The following is a 23144-nucleotide window of genomic DNA, read 5'->3' as shown; positions in this document are numbered from 1 at the left end:
ATCTGTCATGTTAACAAGCTAGAGCTGATAGATGTCTATCAAATGTAGTGGATGTTCAAAAATATTGTATGCAATGAAATGATGCGTGTTCGTACGAATTCCATTATCCACATCCATAAGTAAGCTGATCCAGCCCTACCGTGCATGCATGCATCCAAGATTGTTTGTAAATAGAAAATCTGTCTTTGCATCTTGCCAAGGGTTCCATCAAGACTAAAACTGGCACTGACTAGAAATTAAAACTGACTTTGCTCTGTATCTGCTGTATGTAAAAAATCTGCCATTAATTGGAGGAACTTCACCAGTTCATTACAAGCTGTTGTTGTGTTTACAACTCGTTGCTCTGCCTCCATGTGGTGAGTCATGTAGGTCCACTCTACAGTACCAGCAAAGATGAAATTACTTTAGGTTCTAACATTCACAGAGCTACCCTATGACTGGATCAGCCAACAAAAGAACAATTTTGTTGAAAACATTAGTTTCTAGCAACTCATGGTGCCGCTTTTTTGTACATGGTAAACTTAATTGCAGGCAATCTCATGTCATCAATGATAGATACTTTCTTTTGCAGCTTTCAGGTAAATGGGGAGGATGACTATATATGATGTACTGGCCTAATTTATCATGGCTGAACAGCCTCATGGATTTCATGAAGTTGGAACAGAGTGGGAGTGTACTGTTGACTTCTTGCAGCAATTTTGCAAGGGAGCTTCAACCACACAGTCAAAAAGTGGGGCACTCCAAAAGGATACCGCTACGGAGTTTATTTTGCAGCCCATGGGGTAATCAGTCCAGGCACAAAGAGTTTGTACAGCCCACTTTTTTTTTTTTAAGAAATATTGCGTAATTTCAGTTAGTGTGGAATTCCCACAAGATCAATTAAAGTTGCTGACATCTAGCTTTTTTTGTTTGTTTTGCTTTGTTTTTAACAGCTTTCAGGGTAAACAGAAAGATTACCTGCTCAGCCAAAACTGACATTTGATGTTTCTTTCAAAGCTAAAGCACATTCATATGTCAATGTACCCTTGGCAATGTTTTTGTTTTTATACTGCACGTTAGAATAAAGTTGTAACTCTTTGTGCTTCAAAGGATATGCTCAAACTTAAAATACTGAAAAATGCCACTCTTGACGGTAGTATCACAATCACAGATTCAGTGACGACATGACACATCACAGAGCTGTAATTTCAAAGGAGGTGCACATTAGTTTTCAGTAGTTGTAGTTTATTTATGCACATCATTATTTCAAGATTCAGGACTCTAGAATTTGTTCATCACACACTCAGTCACACACATTAGTGTGCTTGCCATCTGTGTACAATATGCATAGTGTGTTAACACAATTTAAAGAGTAAATCTGAAAAATATAAAGCACACATTTAAAAAAAAGTAGAAATGAAAGCAAAGTGTAGTCAGTACAATGTCACTGGTTCTGCAGGTATTTCTGCAGGTTCTGTAGGTATTTGTCATAATGCAGAGTCCTGAAAAAATGTAAGTATCCAGATTATGACACTGGATTCATAGGCAGAGGATCACCAAAGGCAAATAAAGTAAATGGGATTCATCCTCTGAGAATGTGATGGCTATAGAAAATTGTATGTCTCTCTCTGGAATACTTGTTGGAAATGAATTCATATTGGAAATGTAGGTTATTATAATCTAATTATAATGGCATATGTTTATCCTACTACAATGGTCTCAAAGAAACTGATATGGTATCAAATTTACCTGTACACGGATTGGAATGGATGCCCTCATCAGTCTGCAGTCTAGATAATTCATGAGTTACCTTGCAGAGTGCCAGGCAGTAGCAGTTTGTGCACATGCTGATTTAACCAAACTCACCTTGTGTTATTAAGTATCGTTGGAGGGTTTTACACTATCAGCACTAAATAATGGTCCACAGCAAAGGGCTCAAGGGCAGATAAAGGCCCAGCTTCACTTTTGTCCCCCTGCAATGGCCAACAAAATCATGTGAAAAACTTTCTAGGAAATTGATGCTGAAGCTGCAGGCTGTGTTGTTGAATCAGTGATGTTGAGCTAATCACAACAGTGTTTAGTGTCAACCTTATTGTCTGACAAAAGTCTCTTCTTACAATAATCCATTTGTGGGTTGGCTGAAATTGCTATTACAGAAGGCATGAACAACTTTGCTCAGGCTCTCTAAAGGCAGCATTAAAGAAACATTAATGTTTGTCAGATAACGTGTTGGCAGAAACGGCTCCATTGCCGCCTTCTGTTGCAACTCCCAACCAGACCACCAACAGTGGAGTCCATGAACCTTACTTGCCACAACCAGAGAATTACTCAGGTGAACCTGCTTCCTGCTGACTCTGAACCACAGCCTAAACTGTAAGCTTGCTTTAAGGCCAGCGAGGAGCAGCAGACAAAACTGCTGAGTTTCAGTCTCAGATCAGGTCAAGAATGGACTTGTCTGACATGCCATCTGACCTATACTCACTCTCTTTGTATTTTGACTAATATTCATTTTCTCAAGTGACACTCTGCCCTCTACCTGGCAACCCAGACCACAACATTCTTCAGTCAGCTAGGTTCTCCCTAACCGTCCCATCCTCTATTGAGGGGTCTGTAGAGTCCATGAAATTTGTTTGATGAAAGTGACCCCAACTGAACATCAGAGGCTCAGTTGCCCTGCAAAAGACCAGACTCACCAGCAAAAGAAAAAGACATACAGAGTCAAGTTGATCTGCTTGACATCTCAAATTCCACATGCAATTGCCTTGTTTTTCACAAAAACAGTGTTTCAGCGTTCATTGATTTTGGGGCTGATGATCATCTCTCTTAAATGATCACTCAGATTACTCCTAATGTCAGCTTTCTGACGTCATGAAGAGATCTTCCTCCACTTATGCACTTGAATTACATCCATGTGGTGGTTGGTTTCCTGGTGCCTGAAGAAACACAAGATATACATAAGATGTGCCACAATACTCATTGTTATCTAAAACCCATTGTGACCGTCCCATTGTTTGAAATCAGAAATGTTTCACCTATCTGCAAAAGATGAGGTATTTGATCGGTTCAAAATTCTTCCTGAATACCTCAACCTAAACAGACTCCTCAGTACCTTCAGAGCCACCGCACTAGCTTCTACTGTTCATACAAATAACCCCATGCCCAGAGCCTACACCCACTGGATGTCCGTTTCCTCACTGACCCTGACTCTGGGGCAATGGAGTACATTACAGGGTGTTTTGCCACTCTTGTTGAAATCTGTCCTTTCTAGTAAGTGCTAGGTCTTTTTTTGCTGAGAAGAGGAATATATTGTTACAATCAGTGAGTGATGGAAGAACCAGTAAAGCCTTCTTTACATATCTTCACTCCAGCCCTTCCATGCACACCTCCATGAGTTACTTTAAACACAGTAAATTGGGAATTTTTCATGGTGATATCTTTAGCTTAAAAGTTTTTACTGTAAATAGCAGTTTTCAATAACGATGAATAGAATATTTCTTTCTTACACTATGAGCCAGAAATCTCAGTAGCACTTAAATACACCAGACTTTTCTGTTTCACTCCTGTCTATATTGTGAAGGTTTTTACAGAGTCTTGTTCACAAATCATTCAAAGCCTGATTTTTGAAACATTTTATTGATAAACATAGTGAAAACTGATTTTTTGGGCAGTTGACAATATTTTCTCATTTATGCAGTGATTAAAAGAGATACTCAAATTCCCCTCTATAAAACATTTGACACTAATATGTTAATATAGGTTAATAGAAGTAAAAACTGCAAAAATAAATGAATGAATGAAGCAAATTTTTAAAAACTTGAAATACAAAAAGTCATTGTCCTACTTGAAGTAATAAATTGAGAAAGCTTCATGGTGATGTCTTTGTCTTTGCCATTGTAAACTGATGCTGCATAGTATTTTCTACAGTATCTCACTGAAAATAATAGATATTAGAAAAAATCCAACTGGATGTTTTAAGACTTGTTTAGAAATACTAAAAAACTCCAGAAAAAAAAGTACAGTCAGCTTTTCAATAACCCATGCATGAAAGTCCTAGACGTATGAGAGCCCCTCAAAAAGCTCACAGCCTCACCTTTAAACAAGGGGTGTAATGCAATTCTGGGGCTTATCTGTATCCAATAAAGCCTAAAATCGCTGAGAATAAAAAACCCAAAACAACTCAACTGTTTGTTGTTGTTTCTTTACAAGGAGAGGAAAGCTTCAAGCTGGCATGTTGTTGCTCTAGGACAATGCACCTGTCCACACAGCACAGGTGGCAGAAGTCATACGGTGCAGGTTGGGTAAGGTGTATTAGGCAACAGCTCAAAGCCACATTTGGCTGCTTCTGCCACCTCTGCTGAGTGCACAGGCGCATCGCTTCTCTCGTTTTTTCTGCGATTGCTTCAAACATTTGAGTTGTCATGGACAGTGATATTAGGTGTCAGGCCTGTTGCTGCAGGCTCTGGATAGAGCTCCTCCTTCCCCCCGCCTTTCTGTTTTTTCCTGATTAGGTGTGCTTGGCACAGAGGCTGTGGCGGCAGGTGATGACTATCTGCAATCAGCATTAGCAGAAGCACGAGCAGGTGGCTCGGAGCCAATCAAGACTCTTCCCTACTACAATATAAGCAGACGCCACTCATCACTCTACACCGGACTGTGAATGATACCAATCAGTTTTCGAATCATTCTGTCCAGCCGCCGTCTTTTGAAGAATCCTAGTAACCTGTATTTCTGTCTCTCCCTAGTCTGGACTGCCACCTGCTCGTGCACATTCCGCTCCTGTTCCTGAACTCACCTGGTCTCCACACTCTCCAGTCCGTCCCCATTGCCTCACCATCCTGTAACCTTCTGGATGCTCACCTGGATCATCAACCTCTCTCCACCACCTTTCCTGACAACATTCCCCCTTCCTCACGCCTGCCATTGCAGCCTCCGACCACCAGCCTCACAACAAGCCTTCTCTAGCCACTAACCCCCAACGTGCTCCCCCAGCTCTCCTGTCTCCACCAAGTCTGTTCAGTCAGCTAAATCTCAGTCCATGCCCTCCAGACTAGCTTGAGTTCTCGTTCTTTTGTATTCTGTAGGTTAGTACAGTTTGAGTATCTTCTGTGAGTGTAATCACTCTTCTGTCTTTTGTCTGGTACGCCAGCCTTGTTCGTAATCTTAATTTCTAGTTCAGGTAGTATAATTGTCTTCAGTATTTTGCAGATTGTATTTCAGAATATTTCCTGTGGGTATAATCACCCTATTGTCTTTTGTCTGGTACGCCAGCTTAGTTTGTAATCTTAGTTTCTTGTTCAGGTAGTATATTTGTCTTAGTATTCTGCAGATTGTTTTCCTGTGAGTGTAATCACTCATTCGCTGTCCCAGGCACAGATTACGTCTGTAGTTCCAATTATCGTTATCTGTACTCGTACTCTGTATTTCCTGGAATGTTTAAACTTCACTTTCCTACCTAGGTGTTACCTGCAGTGGGTTAGTCGTCTATAATTTTTGTATTTCAGAATTCCTAGTGTTTATAGAATCTACTCTCTTGCCATGGTGTTACCTGCAGTGGGTTAGTTATCTTGCCTTGTAGAAACCTCTTTGTTTAGGCCGCCAGCCTCTAGAGGCACCATCGAGTTTATTTGTATTTGTCACACCAGTAACCAGGTTCTCTTCCGGTTTTATTTTGTAGTTCTTGTACCTATTTCCAATTGTAAATAAAACTATTGATTTTGGAATTGTTGCGTCTCCATCTCTTTCCTGCGCCTGAGCCTTACAGAAGCCGTAACATAAGGGTTTACAAAATAGAAATACCCTTTGTTTCCACTCTTTGAAGCACTCTTGTATACCACTGTTACAGGTAGAAAATGTATGAATAACCTCATACAGTAACAGATCATCATATGAGCCACCACTTTCTTGAAATATCTTTTATTTGTATGAAATCTCAAATATTATTTCTTTTTCTGGTAATTTTGCATGTCAGGTGGTCAATTATTTTAATGGCTCTCAAGGTTTCAGGGTTGCTGTAGGATTAGCACAGACTAAATTTGACTTGTATAGATGCAATGAGAAGTGGTAAAGTCCTAGTATGTGTAAACAGGAGGCGTTTTTCAGCCATCCATCTCGTACGTCTCACAGAACAGATACACTCCTATGTTAATCAGTCCAGCTGTCTGTACAGGTGGTGGTAATGGGCCTGATTTTCCTAAGAACACCAGGACCTGCTACGCTAACAGTGTGCTCACACCACGCCTTCTATGTGCACACCGCTTTATGCACAATAAGTGAAAACACCTGTTTCCACACAGATGTGCAGGGGCTTTAAGGTTCTTCATACAAAATATATCATCCCCTTAATCAATAACTATAATGCATAATATCTTAGGAATCTGGTGTTCTTGGAGCAACTACATCATTAATACTGCTGAGAGTTTTATGCATTAGTCATAGTATAAAATATAATATTTGCATGATCCTGAATACTAAACACTTTGATATTAATGCATTTTTTTGTTAAGATACCACTGGTAATTTGAATATTTAAACAGAAGTATTGATACTTTTGCCCAACAAAGCACATAAATGTGTTTCATATCAATGCTACACCTGCAACAAGGCTCTAACTATATGGAATATATAACTGGAGACCAATGATATTCTCACTGACGTTTATTTTTATTTTTTAAAATTTCACTGCTAAGAATTTTGCTCACCTTGAAGGTGGGTGGATGCTAACAATTTCCTTGAAGCGCCAGTGTACTCCATATATCAGTGTGAATGGAAGGTGATGTTTGTCCTGCATTAACAAGTGTAACAAATGTCAGCTAGCACAGCACATAAGAAGAGGCCAAACCAGTGAACATTTTGAGAATCACCTGTGTGGATTACAACACAGTCAGCCAGGCATGATATGTAACACTGTCACTGTTCATACCTGCTGGATTTTTTTGTGTGGAGTTTGCATGTTCTCCCAGTGCCTGTGTTGATTTTCCCTGGGTTCCTCTCACTGTCTGAAGACATGCATGCATTGTAATTCTAAATTTTGAGTGAACTGAAGTCTTCTGAAGTGTGGCTCTGTGTTTGACCTATGACGGACAGTAACCGGTCCAGAGAGTACCCCACGGTTCAACCAGTGTCAGCTGGTTAAACTCTGCTCTCGAACGCTAAAGAGGATGGTCCACAGCACAAAACATACTAGTTACACTGACTGTAAAACTGTGAGATGTCCACATTTTTTTGTGCCTGCATCAATGTGATATGATTCACACATTTTATGTCATGTAACTCCCAAGTTTCTTTTGCTCTGTACAGTAAAAAGAAACAAAGTCTGCATTAGGAGGTTGGAGAGGTAGGGTGGCATTAACCAAAACACTTTCATCTACGAGACCGTTAAAGTCCTGTGTATCACCATTCTTATTACTCTGCCAAGCAACGTGGCGGCTGTTAGCAACATTACTCAAAAACGGACTAACGGACTTGGATGAAATTGTCAGGAAAGGACCAATGATTAGATTTTAGCAGTGATGCAGCTTAAAGTCTGGATCCATGAATTTGTTAAATATTTCTGTATCATTGCGAGATAGCAGCACAGCGTTACTGTAACCATGACAAGTGAACACTACGTCAGCTGCCTGCTGAGGATCACATGATTGTGATCCTACCACAAATCCACCGCTGTGGCCCACAAATTGTTTAAAGATTTCAACTGTCGGAAATCATGCAACGACTGAGCAGCCTTGGCAGAGTACTGCACTCTTTGAGTGCTTTTCTTGTTTGGTTAAGTTGTTCTTAACTTGTAGGTTTAAGAAAAGATCATGGTTTGGGTTGAGTTACACCCATGCCAATACGAGAGTACTGTAGTAATACACAGAGCTCCAGTTGTTTTCTCATAAGCATCTCACAATTTCACAGTCTTTTCTGTGAATTATTTGTTTTTTATTGTTGAAACTTACATCTAAAAAAATTTTGGAAAATTGCCAGTAACAGCTGCAATGCTGTTGGGCGACTGAACTACCGTAGGCTCTGAGGATATAATAGAATAAAATATCCTGTCCTTATCGACAGTCCTGCAAAACTTACATTTTTACTTCTGCATGATCAAAACTATCATTTACACTAAACAACAAGCTAATAACAGTGAGTAAGTGACAGTCTTGTTTAATCTATTTTGCACCTCCAAATTTTAATGCAACAAAAAAGATGCACAACAAAGGCTGCTTCAATTTTAGTCATGGTTATGCCACCTGACCTCTCCACTGAATGTGTCATTTAGAAAATTCTGAAAAATGGTGGTGGAAGTTTTTTCACACATATGGCCTTGTCCTCCAGGTGGGGAGATCAAAAAAGACAGGAAAACAAGGGTGTACCTGGAGCAACGGACTGTAACAATACATGTCTGAAGCAGCTGCTTAGTTCTAATTTTTTTTAAACAGATTTTTATATTACCTCACCAATAGTTTCCTTACAGCTTTCTTTAAAACACCCACAGACTGTATGGAGGAATCCTCCATAGCGGTTCCCTATGTTTCTAAAGTAGCAGTTTTGAAGCTCAGTATAGTGGCTCAGCCTGTTGCCATCTTGGCAGTGCTTGACTGTACCTAGAGTCTGTGTGATGTGAATGTGTGGTGTGAATTCATTTTAAAATGATTCCACAACAAAGTCCTGTCAGAGAAATAGCAGTTACTGGATGGAATTCTAGTCGTATGACTGTGTAAATATCCCTCTGATGGGCTACACAGCTGGTTGCGTGGGGTGATAAGTTCAGTCTGTGATGGCCACCCCTTGACTCTGCCCTGGAAGGACTGTAAACATCTGTGCTTAATAGTTTCGAATGTTTCAGCTAATAATCTAGAGTAAGTAAATGTGAATTTAACTGCAGACACTGTGGCCAAAAATTGCCCTCCGCTCACGTTTTGCCCAGGGCTAAGCAGTGTGCTGTGCAGCCGTGCTTCAGAGGTGTGTGGTCCGTTCCGCTCCGCTCTGATCCACTCCTTCTTCTGCCGCGGCCCCTCTCTGAATGCTGGGCTGTGATTGGATACTGACTGCTTGTCAGGAAGAAAGAGCTGCTGTGTTGAGGCCGAAAACTCAGACACAACCAGGACCTAGACGCAACTGGAATATTTCAAGGGAATGGATTTAAAGTCTACCGGACACTCGGAAGGTATTTTTCAGTAGCTGAGCTTCAGAGGAGTACCGTTTCAGTCTTCGTACTGCCGCTGTCTTGTGCCGTCGCGGCGGTTTCTCCCTCCGACTGTGTGTCTCTGCCTGCTGGTCACAGTAATCCAGAGCTGCCGCTGTTTTAATGAGACCGAGGCTGCTGTGTGGCGACGCAACCACAAACCTGTCAGAGATTTAAGTCTTCATCCTGCCGGGAGGAAACCTGAAGGCTCAGCTGTTGTTGCTGCTCTCCGGGGTTAACAGCTGAGGCTGCTGGACATCCCGATAAAGCTCCAACTACATGGAACAAATGAACGGCGGGGCACCGTGTCGTTTTGCGCCAGAAGTGTTATGAGCGACCTCCAGACAGCCGTCTCCCTCTGAGCCAGCACCGGGCTTCCCTGCTCCGGTTCATGGACTGACTGGTCCTGGAAGCAGCAGTTTGAAGCCTCTCTGCATCAGGTGAGTACAATCCGCAGATATCCTATGACTAGCACGGCGACCTTACCTCACCAATCTGGCAATGTGTCTTGCTTTAAACTGCCTCTCCTGTGGTATTTTTGGCACCATTTGTGTGTACTTTTTCACTTGTTATCATAACCTTAAGAAGTCCTTGTGCTTAAGTATCCACCAAGGCCTTTGTATAGCCTGTGTGTGTTAATCCAGAGTGCGGGTAGCAACGCAGCAGATTTACTCTGCCGTTCAAACCTACAGAAATCAGGGCAAAATGCTCCTTTAATGCCTCCCCAAAACAACCTCAAATACAGCCAGAGGTGATTTACAGCCATGGGGTCGGTCAAGGTCTCCACTGAGTTCTTCACTGTGACTGAAACCGGGATTAACGGGGCCACCAGTCTCCGTCTTATTGTCTTCTTAAAATGCTGATTACAGTTGGTGCGCGTGCTGTGAATGAGCACGCGGATGCATCCACAGCTATACGTAACACTGGCACGCGCTGAGCGGCAACAGTTGCACGGTGGTACACCGGGACACACCGGGATACACCGGGACCGAGCAGCGGGAGGAAACCGGTCATTCAGCGACTAATTCTGTAATGATTGTAGGTCATGTAGCATATTAACCTTCCAGTTACATAAACTCACATTTAATAACATACAGTATTTGAAAACAGAACTACAAAAATGTATAATGTTAAGGTCAGCTAGGTGTGGTTGAATTAGGTATATTTGTTTGATCTAAATTCTGCTTTTCATTGCAGGCTTGTTAATTACGTGTTTTCAAAGTTTTTTGAGCTATGAAATACAGCCCTGTATTAGTCAGAACTTAATGAAACATTTAAAAAACACACTCAGACACATAGACACACATATACACATATCTATCTATCTATCTATCTATCTATCTATATATGTGTATATATATATATATATATATATATATATATATATATATATATATATATATACACACACACACATAACACACATAACACACATAACACACACACACACACACACACACACACACACACACACATAACACACACACACTGGTCATTTTAGTAGGTGCACCTTGTCAGTAAAAGGTTGGACTTCTTTTTGCCTTCAGAACTGCCTTAATTCTTGCTGTCATACTTTCAACAAGGTGTTAGAAACATTCCTGAGATAATTTGGTCCATATTGACACGATACCATCATGCAGTTGCTGCAGATTTATCGGCTGAACATCCATGATGCCAATCTCCTGTTCCACCACATCCCAAAGGTTCTATTGGATTGAGATCTGGTGACTGTGGAGGCCATTGGAGTACAGTGAAATCACTGTCATGTTCAAGAAACCAGTTTGGGATGATTTGAGCTTCGTGACATGGAGCATTATTCTGCTGGAAGTAGCCATCAGAAGATGGTCACTGTGATCATAAAGGGATGGACATGGCTAGGCACAATACTCAGGTAGCATGTGGTGTTTAAATGATGCTCAGTTGGTACTAAGTGGCCCAAAGTATGTCAAGAAAATATCCCCCACACCTTTACACCACCACCACCAGCATCCTGAACCGTTGATACAAGGCAGGATGGATCCATGATTTCATGTTGTTTAATCCAAATTCTGACCATCTGAGTTTCGCAGCTGAAATCAAGACTCATCGGACCAGGCAACATTTTTCCAATCTTCTATTTTCCAATTTTGGTGAGCCTGTGAGAATTGCTGCCTCAGTTTCCTGTTCTTAGCTGACAGGAGTGGCACCTGGTGTGGTCTGCTGCTGCTGTAGTCCATCTTCTTCAAGGCTGGTCGTGTTGTGTGTTCAGAGATGGTATTCTGCATTCCTTGGTTGTAACTAGTGGTTATTTGAGTTACTGTTGCCGTTCTATCATCTCCAACCAGTCTGTCCATTCTCCTCTGACCTCTCACATCAAGGCATTTTCATCCATGCAACTACCACTCACTGTAAGTAAGTAAGTAAATAAACTTTATTTCTGTAGCACTTTTCACGGAAACAATTCACAAAGTACTTCACAATAGACTGCAAAATGACAATAATATAAAACAACACATAAATACACGACAACATGACACTAAAATGCAATCATCGACCATTCAGTCAACCAAAAGCTTGTCTAAATAGCAGTGTTTTCAGCTGACTTTTAAAAGAGTCGGCTGAATCAGCCAGACACAAGGACCGCAGTAAGGCATTCCACAACCGAGGAGCAACAGACTGAAACGCCAAATCACCTCTAGTTTTGTAGAGAGCTTTAGGTACCGTCAAGAAATTTTGTTCAGAAGATCTAAGTGACCGACAAGAAGTGTATGGAATTAAAAGGTCACAAATGTATTGTGGAGCTTGTCCCTGTAATGCATTAAAATTAATGACTAACATTTTAAAATCAATCCGGAATTTAATTGGTAGCCAGTGTAAGGCAGATAAAATTGGAGTCAGATGATCCCACTTACGGGCTCCTGTTAAAAGCCTCGCTGCAGCATTTTGAACGATTTGTAGACAGTTCAAAGAGCTCTTATTAAGACACATAAAAAGAGAGTTGCAATAATCTAATCACGAAGAAATAAAAGCGTGGATAATCATCTCAAGGTCTGAGCTTGATAAAATATTCTTAATTTTGGCAATATTTCGCCACTAAAAGAAACAATTTTTAACCAGCTGGACATTTTCTCTTTTTTTAGACCATTCTCTACAGATGGTTGTGTGTGAAAATCCAGTAGATCAGCAGTTTGGGAAATACTCAGACCAGCCCATCCGGCACCAACCACCAGGCCACGTTCATAGTCACTTAAATCCCCTTTCTTCCCCATTCTGATGGTCGGTTTGAACTCCAACAAGTTGTCATGACCATGTCTAAAAGCATTGAGTTGTGGCCATGTGATTGGCTGATTAGCTATTTGTGTTAACGAGCTATTGAAAAGGTGTACCTAATAAAGCGGCCGATGAGTGTGAGTGTATGTGTGTGTATACATGTATATATGCTTGTTTTGTCCGATAATTTACAATCATCTAAAAGATAATCCGCAAATTCACACATTTAAACAAAAGCCAAAAGTGGAATCAGAGAATATTTGCTGCTTCAGTGACTCTTTTTCTTTCACTCAACTAATTGATTGAGTAATCGCTGTCAAGGCGTGCTTTGCCCAGTATTTGAAAAAGTTACAGGGAGTCAATTTGAAATGATGTGAAACATAAGAAAAGCTGTGAATTGTCATGTGTGTAAATGTGCAACTAATTAAAATTCGGTATTTTTTATGTAAGATTTCCCTATTTATTGGGTCACATTTAAAAATTTCATCTTCATATTGTTACTAGGGCTGCAACTAATGAATCGATGAATTGTCTGAGTACGATACATCATCAAAAGTGGAAGTGAGCGCGCAACACGGACGGACATCCGCACTGTATCGTGAATATATAACATATGTACGATTCATCGATTCATCGTTAGTTGCAGCCCCAATTATTACTGACCTCCTACCGTGCGTGTATGAGGTGAATAAAACCACCTATAGCCATGGTGACAACATACTGTGATTCAGATTCTTTCATGAGTGTTAGATTAAAAGGATGTATTCCATACCTTAAAATTCAACTTCACTGGAAATTTCTGGTTTTCACCAGACAGTCACAACAAATTTCAAGCAAGGTATCAGTGAAGTGTTCTTCTGCCCGTACTATGCCTCTTTGTACAAATTTTGGTCAGTAAATTCACATCAGAGGACTAAGTGTTTAGATTTAGACACTTATACCTAATGAGTCAATAACCTTTAGACAATCAATATCCCTGTCTGTCACCGGATACGTAGTGTATCAGTGTTATGGCTGTTTGTTTTCATTAATGAGCTTGGAGGCCGACTCTCAGGGGATGTATGGTAGAAAAGCAAACAAGCCTGTTCAGTCCAATGCTTCATTGATTTCCTCGTTCAGGCCCGGCGGCATCAAACAGCCACATTTCAGGTGATGCACTCATCACCATGTAATCACTGGAGATATTCCAGAAGTTAATGCCCCTTCACTGGAGAGAAGGTCTGACTGAAACTACTGCTGTATGAGTGATGAAGCCAATAGGACAACATTTTGACTTGTACAGGTGGGCAGCCTGGTCAGCAATGTTGGACAATTAACACATATTTTATATTCATAGCACAGCAGGCAGCATGTAGAAATGTGATTTAATGTCTTTGGATTTTGGTCTCTCCAGTAAATTGAGGGGGAAAAAAACATAAAAACGAGTTCATCAATAAAGTCCCTCCCACACTGCATCTGTTGTTCTTCATACTGTATGCTGATCCAGAGCTACCAAACTGAAGAAAAGATGATAAACAAGTCATTTACTGGAGTTAATTGGAACTGTGTGATAGCATGTCCCTCACCAGATTTATTGCACCTAACAGATTCCTATCAGAACACTCAAATCATTTCATTTAAAACAAGAGGGACCAGCAAGACAGAACACAACCACATCAGCCTACTGCATTCTGATTATCTATGCATACCTCTTTAACTGAGTGGATGGGGACACTACTATTTGAAATGATTTTTCTCTGATTGGAAAACATTTAATGAATAAATGTAACAAAAGAAAACTTACACAGTTTTTATTTTCCATGATTATCTACAAGAGAAGTCTGTTTAATGGATCCTTATTTACTCCTATTTAAGTGTTCTTGGATACATTTTTTTCCCCTTGTTTACAAGGTTCCACATGTGCACATCCAGATTAGTGAGAAACAGGAGAGGAACAATGAAAAGGAAGATTTGGTTCCATAAAATGCAATGTCAGCTGTAGGGCAGTGTAATAATGGAATATTAATCACAATCACCACTTTGGCTTCCCACAATTAAACAGTTGCGACTGACTGCAGTACTGACGTTTAAATGCTCCGCACATGAAAACCTCTGCTCGCAGAAAGCAGCACATGTATGTAACTATAATTACTTGTCTTATGTCACTCTTTAAAAACATATTTTTATTTTTAAATAAATACACAGACTCTTCAAAGAAATTTGTTAATGTAAAAGTTGTCCTATCTGATGCATAGGTGTCTGCTGTGATTTGCCTAAATTTTGGTTGAAGGTGTCAGTTATTAAGACAACGTGAATATAACAACATGTAGGCTCAGTTGTTAGCGCTGTCGCCTCACAACTAGAAGATCCCCAGTTCGCATCCCGGCCTGGGCCTGGGATCTTGGTGTGGCATTTACATGTTCTCCCTCTGCAGTGTGGGTTTTCTCTGGGTTCTCCAGCTTCCTCCCACAGTCCAAAAACATGCTGAGGTTAATTGGTTATTCTAAATTGTCTGTAGGTATGAATGTGAGTGTGATTTTTTTTTTTTTTTTTTTTTTGTCTCTGTGTAGTCCTGTGATAGACTGGTGATCTGTCCAGGGTGTCCCCTGTCTTCACCCTAAGTCAGCTGGGATAGACTCCAGCCCCCCACGACCCTAATGAGGATTAAGGAGTGTATAGATAATGGATGGATGGTAGGGCTGGGCGATAAATTGATTTTATCGATTAATTCGACTTTGTACGTAATGTTGATTTGTTTTAATGAAAATCGATTTTCTCATCAACATCCACCACCAACGCCTGCCTGCTGGGCTCCCGTAGTTCAGAGTGCGCCCCTCCCCCCCGCACTTGATACACAGACAACATGGCGGCGAGCGGTGCAGATCTAAAGGCTCGTGTCCACTAGATGCTATTTTCCCGCACGGCAACGCACCACATCTGAAAATCACACGGACGGCGGGCGGTCACTAGCGGACCACAACATGGTCACATGACAGCGCTGAGCAACAGCAGGACGCTACGTGGTCACGTGACCGAGCTTTCAGCTGGACAGTCCGGCAGACAAGTCGGATAAACACAGCGGCTCGGCTGCAAATTTTCGGTTTTATTTCAAAAACACGTCAGCGAAAAGTATTTCTGCAAGCATTTGAGGCGAGAAATAATCTGTGCAGCAGCTGAATCTGTCCTCGTTTTAGGTCACTGACGCCTAGTTTAGAAGTTTGAGGACAGTTTCACGATGCGTGGAATCTCGCCATATTCAATTTGCATAAAGTAGAAGTCAGTCTACTCTATGCAAATGAGCTGCAGCCCTCCAGGTAAACACACCGGGAAACGCACCGCAACCAGAACAGCATGCCACATGCGGCACATTTCCAGCTGCGATCCGGTGTGTTTACCTGGAGAGGGCTGCAGCTCATTGCATAAAGTAGACTGGACTCCGCCGTGCAGAGATTAGGTAGAGGGTTAAAAAAAATCGGATAAATCGTGAATCGGGATTTTTTGTGAAAAAATCGGAGATTTTTTTTTTAGGCAATATCGCTCAGCCCTAATGGATGGACAGCATTCCACCAGAGCTGCTGTTCAGTAGAAAGCCAATACAGTGTAACACTGCGGCTGCCATGCTGTGTTTCCCCGATGCACTGGGGTGACTCTTCACTGCCCTGAAGAGACACTGCTGAAATAACCTCTGACATTTAGACTGAATGAAGAGGCCATTTTCTTTCCATTGTCATTCTGCACTGGGTGGTCATGTAGGAGTAATTCAGAGGCTGGTTTCATGAGTGCTTTCCACCAGCATGTTTCTGTCTCATGCAACAGCAGGTTATCTGTCAGTCAGCCTGGGGCTAAGGAAGTGGACAGACTGAGCTTAGGTCAAATGATTGAAGGCTTTGTGCATTTATGGAGATACACAGGCGAGAGTGTATTTTCATATGGAAACATATACAGCATTTCAAATGAGAGGCACTGATTTATTGTTTTCTAAAGCATACCTACATTTAATGGTCTAATTGGATCCCAATTATCTAATGTTATTGTTTTCCTTTAGCTTCAGTTATATCACTTAATTATCAGTGTTCTAAGTAGGCCTTCTCCCCTCGAGCGGTTGCAAACTGACGAAGGGGCCAGTAGAAAATCAGCATTAGTAAATTTAAAATGCCTCATTGTTACTATTGACAGCATAACATGTTGCCACAGTTTCTGAATTTACACACAGTTGCTCCAGAGTTCAGAAGTGAATTGATTTAAGCTACAAATTGTGTTTTTAGTTTTTATAGCATCATAAAAAACCATCAGCTGTGAGTCATTTTAACAGTCTTTGAGGATAATGAATGGGACTCTTCCACAGCCAGAGTGCCCAACAATATCACAAACAATATTTGATTAAAAACAAGACCTATTATAGTAGAATAGAATAGATCTTTATTGTCGCTGTTACAGAAAACAATGAAAATCAGTTTAGTACTCTCCGAATGGCAGCATTAAAAATAGTCTATATAACACACCTTAAAAAAAAATATATATATATGTGTATATATATATATATATATATATATACACACACAAACACACAACATAAGAGCAAAACACACCCTAAGACAATATATTCAACATAAGAGCAAAATTGCACATGGTATGAATTGCACTGACATAAATATTGCACTTGTAGGCATGTGATATTGTCATTCATGAGGGAGGCAGCAGACATTTGACAGCTTGGGGATAAAAGCTGTTTTTGAGTCTGTTGGTTTTGACTCTGAGTGTCCTGTAGCATCTACCTGAGGGGAGAGGGGAGAACAGAGACTGTCCTGGGTGTGAGGGGTCTCTGGTGAGTCCCCTGGCTTTCCTCTGAAGTCTGCTGGTGTAAATGTCTCTGAGGGGAGGTAGTGTGGTCCCAGTCACCCGCTCTGCTGCTCTCGCCCCTGTAGACTGATTCATCGTTGTCTCTAATCAGTCCTATGATGGTGGTGTCATCAGCAAACTTGACGATGGTGTTGCTGGAGTGAACAGGAGAGCAGTTGTGTGTAAATAGAGAGTAGAGGAGGGGGCTGAGGACACACCCCCGATAAGCACCGGTGTTCAGGATGAGAGTGGAGGAGATGTGGTCTCTGATCCTGACGTTCTGGGGTCTGTTGCTGAGGAAGTCCAATATCCAGGCGCACAGTGAGCTGCCGAGCCCAAGGTTGCTCAACTTCATAACCAGGTTATGAGGGAGAACCGTATTGAAGGCGGAGCTGAAATCCACAAACAGCATCCTCACATAGGTGTTATTCCCTTCCAGGTGTGTGAGGGCTGTGTGGAGAGATGTGATGATGGCGTCTTCCGTTGACCACTTTGCCCTGTATGCAAACTGGTGTGGATCGAGGTCAGCAGGAATAGCAGCCTTAATTTGGAGTGATATGAGTCTTTCAAAGCACTTGGTTATGGGGGTGATGGGGGTTAGAGGGCGATAGTCGTTCAGGCAGCTCACTGTGCTCTTCTTGGGCACAGGGACAATGGTGGCTGTCTTAAGGCAGGTGGGGAATGTAGACTGTAATAGCGAGAGGTTAAAGATGGTGGTGAAAACCTCTGCAAGCTGTTTAGCACATGACTTGAGCACTCTTCCTGTGACACCGTCTGGACCAGGTGCTTTTCTCGTGTTGACTCTGCTCAGAGTGGCTCTGACCTGATGCTACTGCAGCTGGATGAGGGTGTCGTCCCTCTCTGGGAGAGCAGTGAAGGTGTGGGCCTGTCCATTGCGTTGGTCAAAACGAGCAAAGAACTGGTTCAGAGTGTCTGGTAGGGTGCTGTCTATGGAGTCTGACATTGTCTGACCATCCTTATAGCCGGTGAGTCTCTTGACCCCTGCCACATGTTCCGGGTGTTGTTTTTGTCAAAGCGTTCCTCAATGCGCTGTTTGTATTTGGGCTTGGACGTTTTGATGCCTTTTGGCAGGGATCGCCGTGCCTCTTTATAAGCCCGTTGATCTCCTGACTTGAAGGCAGCCTCCCGCACTCTCAGCAGGGCACGCACCTTGCTGCTAAACCACGGCTTTGGGTTTGGGAACACTTTAACGGTCCTTGTTGATGTTACACTCTCAGTGCAGAAGTTGATGTAGCAGAGTACAGCAGATGTGTGACTCTCCAGGTCTGCCCCTTCTGCAAATATCCCCCCATCTGTGGTCTCAAAACAATCCTGCAGGGCTGAGGTGGCTTCTTCAGTCCATACACGAATTGTTTTTGATGATGGTGTTTGAATGCAGATCTTAGGTTTATAAGCAGGAATCAGGGACAGAGAGAGATGATCTGAGAGTCCAAGCTGTGGCAGGGGCGTGGCTTTGTAGACATCTGGAATGTTTGTGTAGACCTGGCCCAGGATGTTACTTTCCTTCGTTGGGAAACTCACATTTTTAAAGAATCTTGGCAGTACTGACTTCAGGTTGGCATGATTAAAGTCTCCTGCCGCAATCATAATACAGTCCGGGTGCGCCAATAGCTGCTGGTTTATGGAACGTTGTAGCGTATCCGTAGCAACCTTAGCATTAGCTTGCGGCGGCACATAAACTGCGGCTATGATGACCGATGTAAGCTCTCTTGGTAAATAAAAAGGTCTACACTGTACCATCAGATACTCTATGTCTGGACAGCAATGAATGTCTTTCACCGTGGTGTTAGTGCACCAGTTGTTGTTCACATAAACGCATAGTCCTCCACCACGACTCTTACCGGACTCCATTGTTCTGTCCTCTCTGAAATTAGCGTGGCCTGCTAGCTCAATCGTGGCATCCGGGGTGAGAGAGTGTGCTAATACATATTAGTACTGTGTTTACAAATTTGTAACAATGGTTACTTAAAAATGTTTCTTTGACTATTCTATTATTCTTGGCCTCTGTCTAGTCATAGCACAGTTGTTCCAATCCACAGTCCATATTGGTGAGTTTTACCACTCTACAGCAGTTCTGTAATAGCCGGGTTGTTGAAGTGTCCTTTGGCAAGGCACTGAGCTCTTACTTGCTCATGATGCAAACGAGCATCTTACATGGTCTGTCTCCATTGGTGGGGGAGTGTGTGTGTGTGTGTGTGTGAGAATGGCAAACACATTGTAAAGTCCTTTGTAAACCTAGCTTAGGTTAACAAGTGCAATGTAAGCTTGAATCATTTACTGTTTTCTACTGACAACATCATGCCTGTGGCAGTGCAACGACACAATTAGCGTGATGTTTTCTAGTTCAGCTTTGACAAAGAGGACGTATAACTTGCTGGGGTGTCTTACTTCCTCCATTTTGGCAATACAGAATTTTCCCATCGATTTCTATTCTATTTTTTAAAGTCGTGAGTCCCTCCATTTCTCACGTCTCTTTCCACTTTAAACTCTTGAAATTATATACATGTTAACTTTTTGGTCTTTTATGTAATACTCACATTTTAGGGCCAATAATCACATTAGAATTTAGCAATGAAATGGAAGTATGCTGATGACACCTCTGTGTGTTGCTGGACTGTTGATGATGGTAACAGCAGCGGAGAAGACCACGCTGCATCCGGTTCACATTATGTTGACTTCATTGGCATTTAGAGCAAGGAAGAAATCAGGCTAAAGAAATGAGGAACATGCTCTGCTGCTGTTCCTCTGCATTAGTCTGCCATCCCTTATTATCATCTTTCTGGGTTTCCATTGCAGCTTGATCTACAGTCAGGAGATCATAGGACAGGACGACATGTGTCAGTCTTGGCAGCTTGCTATGCTCTTTTCCTGTGCCAGTCTGCCCAATGTCACAATTTAAAAATGAGACCGATAATTCAACTGACCACAGGCTTGTATGTGAAGGGCCTGTCCTCTAAATCTAAAAATATCAATCCTTAATGACCATGTTCAATATCATCTCTCCTCATCTCACTGCTATCCTCCAGTTGCCAAATGTTGTGTGTGTTTTGAGCCTCTTTCCTGCCATCTCGATATCATCATCTTTGCCATATCTGAAATGGCAGAATATTTTTTTTGACTGACATAACTGATCTGAGTTCAGTTTTTTCTTTTACTACTGGTTTAGAGTTGGTAGTTAGCACTGGAGTTTGGTGCTGTGCTTGGCTAATGTTGGTCTCTGTGGGATGCTATTCAACTCTCTTACAAAACTAATTAAGTTATGTCCAGAATCCACCCACATGCTTGCCTTTTTCTAATGTTGAACGACATAACTCATGCAGACCACATGTTCTGCCTTAAACATTATGTTTTTAATAATGCAGAACAACATATATTTCTCATGTCAGTAGATTCAGAATAAGAGGGGACATGACCTGCAATTCTTCTGTGAGCTAACATTTTTTCTCACCCCCTAGTAAAAATATCTAATTGCTCATTGCCTTGATGATTGTGTTGATCACTATCTCAAAGAAAGTGTCAAAGAACAAACAATATTTGCTAATATCACAAAGTCTGCCATGTAAGATTTCAATTTGATTAGATTCAGTGGCCTGTGATTGTATGGCCCATATATACCCATTACCACAAGCAACTGCATTTTTAGTATCAACACACAATTTTTTTTGTTCAAGAGCCTTTCTTTGATGACCTTTCATCATAAAACAAACCAGAAAACTTTCCCATTAAAGCGGGATACATTATATTAATGGTTTATATGTTTGGTATTTAAAGTTTTTATATTATTTATAGTTTAACAAAATCATTTCTATCAGTAACTAGTAAGGTCAGTACTTAGAAAAAAACACTTCTAAATGTAAATGTAATACGAGAATTATAGTCTAATTTCTCTGTGTCTCTGACTGAGCAGTTTAAGAAGAAACAATGTATTGTCCCACATGCTTTTCAAATCCACATCAAAATACATTTCACAACAAAGCAAATGTGTAAATTCACATGTTCTTAAGGGATAATATGCACATAATAAAATGTATTTTGCGTCATGATGCCATGTCATTGGCTTGCCTTGTCTAATGGCTTACTATTGGCATTTTCTAATCCACTTATATATATGAAATTTCAGCAAATGTCAACAAAATCAAGAAAATGTTCCTCTTATGTCTTCCTAATCCATACTGTGCAAGTTAAAGACTGACCATTAGCTTGTATTACATCTACTATGGCATCTACATTTCAGCATATCCTTAAGTGTTCTTCTTCCTTGAAAGTATTTCATTAAAAAATTGTTTAAAAAAATCAACTAATGGACACATTCATTAGACAAAGCAGTGTTGTGAACAGTGTCATCTGCAGTACTGAATACACACCCACGCTTGTTTTGTGCGTTATCCCATCTTTTTTTTTTATTATTTTTTGAATATTTGTTTAACATTACTATTTATTTGCTATTATCTACCTGCCTAGCTTAGCACCGCTAGCTAGCTTATGCTAGGGGATTTGTGGGAAGCGGTTGCTGGCAGTGGAGCTGCAGAAATGTCAAAGCAGCAGTGCCATGGGTGTGCAGTGTATTTTCAGTCAATGTCATTGGACAGTAAATCAATATATTGACCCAGGTACACTCCCTTCCAAAGGAATTGAAACAGTGAGGCCATTTTCTTTATTTTTGATATCTGGAAATAAAAGCTGAAATGTTGATCTCATGTCTCATATTCATCGTTGGACGTCAAACCCAAATGTTTTCAGTCTACCGCAAAAAACAAAGGATTTGGCCTCAGTGTTCCAATAATTTGGAGTGGAGTGCATATGTATTTTTATACCACAAATGTCAGTACAGTAAGACTGTTCACGATCAGGTTGAAAGAATCTCATTAAATATTGCATTTTCACAAGAAAAATGGAAACATTTGAACAGCCTGCTGGCTGTAGTTTACTCCCAGGTGGTTCTGTGTTGTCTGCTAGATTTAACAGATAAAGACACTCATTTTGATAGCAACGGGTGGTGATGAACATGATGACAAAACAATGTAGACCAAATTCAAATTTATGAGGTGAGACATCCAGATGCACCTGGACCAGATTATTTATGACTGGCTGGGTGTTTAGGCTTGTTGTCATCAGATACCTCCCTTTCATGGAGTTGATGATGAATAAAAATAGAATTATCTGAAGTACGTACAGCTTTTGTGTGGTATTGTATACTAATAATGAACACCATGGGCATCAGATTTTTGCTTCAAGCTTTCAAAAGCCCTCCAGCAGCATTACTCAAACAGGATAGTACACACGTTTATTAACAGCAGCAGAGGCAGTGGAGGGTGACAGAACAAGAGATGTGAATGAGTGGTAGAGAAGGTGTGAACTTGCCCAAAACACTGTAACAGTGATCTGCATAGTGGGGGGAGGAGGTGGAGGAGGAAGCAATGCAAAGTATAATACAATGGCTGTACCTGTAATTTACTGGTACTGCCAAGTCAAAAAATACGTGTTTAACAATAAGAATTTGCACTGTTAGTGAATAGGGCTGAACCCGAATATCCGAATGTTCGATCGCTATGGTGGTATCTGAATATTTATTTTGAGAGCCGAATATTTGGATCCTCTTCCTAATGTTGATTATCTGAATATTGACACAATAATGACAAATTAACAAACTAAAAGATTATTTTGACATGATAGGTTTACATTTTTTGGTTTTTGCTATATTCTACAGAGTGTGCTGTAACAAAGGGGAGTTTTTTTTTTTTCCCCATTCCATTCTCCTGTAACAGTGGTTGCTCAATTGGAATCCAATGGTCCACATCTTGCTGTGTGAGGTGCTATGAGATAACATATGTTCAAAATTGGTGCTATGTAAGTAACACTGAAATGAATTAAATTTCCACTTTAAGTTATTTTTCCTGAAAATTTAAGTTACCTG

The 23144-nt window shown here is 41.0% G+C and overlaps 1 protein-coding gene across 1 annotated transcript in view; it reads left to right on the top strand.

The window, feature by feature from the left end:
• Window positions 1-9014: 9014 nt before the first annotated feature.
• The window catches only part of large1 (LARGE xylosyl- and glucuronyltransferase 1), a 142462-nt gene continuing 128332 nt past the window's right edge, over window positions 9015-23144 (top strand). The window contains exon 1 of the mRNA XM_023277717.3: window positions 9015-9582. The gene's annotated coding sequence lies outside the window, so the exon portion shown is untranslated. The remainder of the gene's footprint in view (window positions 9583-23144) is intronic.

Source organism: Amphiprion ocellaris, chromosome 21, assembly GCF_022539595.1.
Source record: "Amphiprion ocellaris isolate individual 3 ecotype Okinawa chromosome 21, ASM2253959v1, whole genome shotgun sequence".
Taxonomy (NCBI): domain Eukaryota; kingdom Metazoa; phylum Chordata; class Actinopteri; family Pomacentridae; genus Amphiprion; species Amphiprion ocellaris.
Note: the sequence above shows the minus strand (reverse complement) of the source record. Positions and strands in the feature narration are given on the sequence as shown.